The sequence below is a fragment of the Meles meles genome, chromosome 17 (genome assembly GCF_922984935.1).
Source record: "Meles meles chromosome 17, mMelMel3.1 paternal haplotype, whole genome shotgun sequence".
Taxonomy (NCBI): domain Eukaryota; kingdom Metazoa; phylum Chordata; class Mammalia; order Carnivora; family Mustelidae; genus Meles; species Meles meles.
In genome coordinates, this window is record NC_060082.1 from 66373803 (window position 1) to 66379802 (window position 6000).

Sequence of the window (6000 nt, forward strand, 5' to 3'; positions counted from 1 at the left end):
CGCAGTCGGAGCTTTTGTTCCCTGAGCGCTTTCCGTACCGCTTGGGAGGACGGGAATGAAGATGGCGGCCGCCCAGTCTCCCACCAGAGGAGCTGAGCACCTCGCAGAAAAGCCGTCAGTCTCTCCCGTCTCCCTGGTCTCCCGCCGTGCTCCGAGCTCCGCCAGCCTGTGACCGAGCGTTTCTGTCTCGGCGCGAGGCCCGTGTGGAGTCTCCAAACCCAGCAGATTCCCGCCGCGCAGCCACGCTGCTGCTCCCAGAGAAGGAAGGGGCGTCCCCGGATCTGCCGCTGGTTGACTGCGCCGCGGACCGCGGTTGATGCGCGCCCCGAGCCGAGAGCCCGAGTTCCTCGGCTCCGTCGCTGCCCCCCGCTGCCCCGCTCTGACACCTGGGAGCTCTGCCGCACTCAGACACCCCCGGTCTTCCTGTGACCCCGAGGGACCTGAGGCCACACTGTCCCCGCGAGGATTCCACTCCCCGCTTAGCCTCTGGAGCGACCTCCGGCCACGGAGCAGATTCTAATCGTTCGGATTTCGGCCGCTGCTCTCACCCCTGCGGGTAAGTGGATGACGGAGGCTTCCCCGGACCCCGTCTATCTTCCCGAATATATGTGTCGCGTCGGCTTCACTTCTCCGCACGTCCTACCTTCCAGAAAGTGGTCGTTTTGCTGTTCCTAGAACTGCTGCTGTTGAGTCGTAGGTGTCGAGGATGGTTTGGTAACGGTCTGGCTGAAGTCCTGGGACAAGCCAGGAGCTCTCGCTGCTCCTCCGCCATCTTGCTCCTCCCCCGAAGGTGATGGGGTTTTGTCTGCGCACTGTTTTGGCTGCATTCGCACGCTCTGGATCCTGTGACGCCGTATTGCCAGTATTCTGTAATTTCAGTATTACTTTCGTCTTTGACCCAAGAATTGTTTAAAGTAGAGTAGTTTAGATGGCGCATGGTAGGTTGTTTTTTGGTTTGTTTCATAAGTTCATTCTTACTTTGTAATGTTTTGCTTTGTGATCAGCGAGTGTTTTTGCTATTTCTACATTTTGGAACTGACACAGAAATTTCTAACCTGACACAGTTATCTTTTGTGGCTAGACCTTTTTGTGGGCATTAGAGAAAAAATAGATTCTCTGTTTTTATGGTTCGAGATTGATATACGGATCTTTCTCACAAAACACACACACACACACACACACTTACCTTTGTCTTTGCTGTGTCTTAAATTCTTACTTGCTTTCTGATTCTTTGATGTCATGCTGACAAAGGTGAATTAAAGTCTTCTACTACTAATACTGCAAAAGAATATTTTATATTAGTACCTAAGCCAGTAACTTTCTTATAGTTTGTTTTACTTTACCATTTTGATGCTACTATGTTACATGGAATATACACTGTATTAATTTTCCATTGCTCTGTAGCAAATTACTACAAGCTTAACAGCTTAAAAAGTCACCCATTTATTTTCTGACGGTTTCTGTAGGTCAGAGGATTAGGCTCTGGGTAGGATCTCTGGTGGCTGGAATCGAAGTGTTGGCAGGGAATGGTATCTCATTTGAGACTTAGGATCCTCTCCAAGGTCCTTTGGGTTGGCAGAAATCAGTTCCTTGAGACTGTGAAACAGGGCCACTCTTGCTGGCTGTGTCTGAGGACATCTTGCAGCTCCTAGAAGCCATCCCCTGACACATGGGCAGTGCCTTCTTATGCTCCAACATTTGGCTTCCATCTCCCACCTTTAGACCTAGACTTGTACCAGGCCCGCTTGGGTAGTACACATTTTATTAACTCAAAGTCAGTTGCCTAATAACTTTCACTAAAACTGTAGAATCCCTTTTACCATGTTATGGAACATAGTACTATCCCATCACAGCCAGAGTCACAGCCCACATCCTCCCTTACCTTTACAGCTTCAAGGGGAGGGAGTTACTCAAGGCACAGATCCTGATAGACGAGAATATTAGGGGGACGTGCAATTCTTCCTATGTAGATTTCTGTAATTATTTTATCTTCATTATGGATTGTAAATTTTTTCATTATGTACTGCTTTAAAAAATCACATTTAATGCTTTAAAATTTATTTCGAAGTGTGGAATTCAAGGCTATCTGGATTAAGATCTCAACTCCTAAATTGTTTTCATGATTCCTTGTTTACACTTTCCTGGAACGCTTTTGTCCCATCTTTTTATTTACAACCTTTTTGAGAAATTTTGTTTTATAAATGTCCCCGATATTTAGCATATTTGGGGGGTATTATTTGTAATTCATCCAGGTTCTTTTTTTCTAACAGGTGAGTTTTGATTTATTTATATAACATATATGGATTTTACTTTTGTTGTTTTGTTTAAGAAGACTTTTTGTAATGTATTTATTTTTCAAAACTTTAGAGTGAATCTGATTCCCAACTGTGACCAAAGATGAAATTTTTGAAATCAAAGATGGGTTTTTATTTCCTTCCCTCCGTCATTCCCCATATAATTTTAATTGATTATTTGATGAAACTTTATGCCTTTCTGTTTTACAGTTGACCCTTGAACAACATGGGTTTGAACTGTGTGGGCCCACGTACACTTGAATTTTTTTCAGTGAATACTATTAGTGTATTTTCTCTTCCTTACATTGTTCTTAATAATGTTTTCTTTTCTCTAGCTTACTTTGTTGTAAGAATATAAAATATAATACAAGTAATACATAAAATATATGTCAATCAAGTCAGTAAGGCTTCCACTCTACAGTAGGCTATTAGAAGTTAGGTTTGGGGGACTCAATAGTTATATGCAGGTTTTTGACCCCACAGAGGTTGGTACCCCTAACCACTGTGTTGTCAAGGGTTTACTGTACTCGATTATTTATTAACCCCTAAGTTTTAATACTGATGAAATCAATGTCCTGATATTACCTTCCCTGTTATTTTCTAGTTTTTATGTGTTAATTTTATCATTTCTATATTTTCAAAATTTATAATATTTCCATTGAGTTCTGAAATAACATTCATAATAATCTTTACTTTCCTTTATGTCTTAGTTTTGTATCGAGCTAAATTCACTGCATACTGCCATGCCTTGTCCGTTCATATCTAATTGGGTTAAAGTTCATTTTCTGTTAGCCTGTTGAAGAAGAGAATCACATTCCTTAAGTTCTTTCATGTTAAAAAAAAGTTTGTTACATTCACTCCAAATTAAACTCTGGCCGGACATAGCATTCTCAGGCCACAGTGTTCTCCTCAAGGGTTTTGGAAGCACAGCTCCATCGTCATCTAGCGTTGCTATGGAAAGATAAAGACGAGCTGAGTTTTTTCTTCTCTTGACTGGGTTAATGGAACATTTTTCCTTTTCCCGAATTTCCAATTCTTTGTCTTTGAAAATCACTAACTTTACTGGGATATAACTCACCATTGATTGTCTTGAGTTAATTTTTCTGGGGACATAATCTGCTTTTCAACCTGTATAATCATGGAAACTTTTATTAAAAATTTTGTTGAAATATTTTCTTCTCTTCTGCCATTTTGGTTCTCTTCCTTGGTGATGCCAATTGTCTTATATTCGACCTCTTTTAAAAAGTCTTTCTGGTTGACGTGATCTTGTCCTTAATGCTCCTTATCATTTTTTTTTTTTAATGCTCCTTATCATGTTTTAAGCAATGTTTATTTTCTTCGTACTATTTCTGAAGGGCCCTTTGGTTTTGTAGAATATTTTTTCCCATCCACTCTTTTCTCCTAAATCTTATATCTCTATTTTGAGATCATATTATCTAGATAAAATTGTTTCACTAAATTATAAAGTCGTTTTCATCTGTTCTGTGAAAATAGTTTTTAAAATTATGTAATTGTAATTTGTTTTATATTACCTTTCTGTTCTTTTTTCTTGTGAAATCTTTGTTTACATCCTCTATTGATTCCTCTTTAATTATTGCTCAGTATTGGATGAGGTGAGCTATCCTCAGAATGAGTGTTTGCTGGCCTCTCACGTGGAGGAATTCCCTTCCTGACCTAGAATCATGTGTGTGAACTGCTCTTTCAGAAACCTCATTCTTCTCCATTGTTTGATCCTGGCGACTTCAAAGCTACTGCAGAAGATTATTCGTTCCCAGGGAGGTATTTCTGGATCCAAATATGTGAACAAAAGCTTCATTCCAGAGATGATGTATGTGCTCACAATTTAGTTCTTTTTTCATTAATGGAGTATTTTCAGATGTTTCAAACATTTCGTATTTTACTAAGTGGATATTGCTAGTCTACCCTACCAAAGGCTTTGCTTTAGCAAAAATTTGTTCTTTAAAATTCTCACAGGATTAAATGCGTACATGAATAAACTTTAGGAAAGATCCAGAATTGTCACCTTGATACAAATTTTGTTGTCCTGTTTCTGCGTGTGTATGGTTTATTTTAATAAATAAATTGTGATTAGCAAGTTTTTTTATGCCAAAACTATTTAGTCCCATGAGCCTTTTACTACCTGACAGATCTGTTTCCTGACCCCTTGAAATCCAGCTTCACTGAAGAAAATGAAGTGTTTTCTGGAGGAGAGTTTAATTTTAGACTTTGAGTGCTTGGGGTGGGACCAAACTTTGGTGAGTGTCAACTGATAGGTGGTTTAGATGGCCATGAGGTAATGTAGGTGCTCAGATGCCTGCAAAGCAGGAGAAAATGTGGGCAGATGGTGGGCAAGATGATAGACATGAAATTGGGAAGTCAGTCAACAAAGATGAACTCTTCCAATTGGCAAATTTGGTAAGAACTTTAGAAGATGGTGTATGGTGAGGTAAAGTCTAATATGCCCACAATTCTTTCTTTTAACAACACAAACTAAGAAAAAGAGTCATGTTAGAAAGAAGACAGGCTTTAGGTGCCTGGGTGGCTCAGTTGGTTAGGCAACTGCCTTCAGCTCAGGTCATAGTCCTAGAGTCCTGGAATCCAGTCTCGCATCAGGGTCTCTGTTCGGTATGGAGTTTACTCCCTCTGACCTCCTCCCCCATGCTCTTTCTCTCTCTCCCAAATGAATAAATAAAATCTTTTAAAAATATATACTTAAAAAAAGAAAGAACGAAGACAAGCTTTGACTGCCTAGAGGATTAGTAGGAGAAAAAGTACTTACTTGGGTATAACTTCTCTGTAATTGTCAGTAAGGCACAGTAGTGAAGAGAAACTCAAGTGATTTATCTCTTAGTCAAAGGTAAAATACTCTAGCAACTGAAGGAATCCTTTCAGATGTTGTCCTTTGTCATGGTAACCATATATTTCAGAGGTTCCATTCTGGAATGGATGTGGTTCCTGCCTAGAAAATACTGACATGCCCAAGTGGCTGTTAATGCTCCCCCATTGCTTGAAGAGGGAAGCCTCTGGTTCATTCATTACCAGCACTGAAAGGTAGTTTTGCAAACCACCAGCCCAGTAGAAGGTGGGCAGTGAGTATGAATAAAAATTCACAGAAAGGGAAAACCGATCAATAAATATTAAGAGATGCTTAAGCTGCCTTGAAGTCCTCAAAATGCAAACCAATGAAATACCATTTCACAACAAACAAGTAAAAATAAAATATAAGATATAATTCATATTCCATAAAACTCATTTTTTAAAAGTGTGCAATTCAATAGTTTTAAAATATGGTTTTTTTAAAGATTTTATTTATTTATTTGACAGACAGAGATCACAAGTAGGCAGAGAAGCAGGCAGAGAGAGAGAGGGAAGCAGGCTCCCTGCTAAGCAGAGAGCCTGATGTGGGGCTCGATCCCAGGACCCTGGGATCATGACCTGAGCCGAAGGCAGAGGCTTTAACCACTGAGCCACCCAGGCGCCCTAAAATATGTTTTAAATATATTAGAGTCGAGCAACCATCCAAACTATCTAATTTTAGAATATTTTCATCACTCCCAAGTGAAACCCTGTGCCCACTGGCAATTATTCATCGTCTCCTTCCTCTAGCATCTGCCAGTCACCAATCTATTTTTTGTCTCCACGGATTTGCCCCTTCTGGACACTTCATGTAAATGGAATTACACAGCATGTAGCCTTTTGTGGCTGC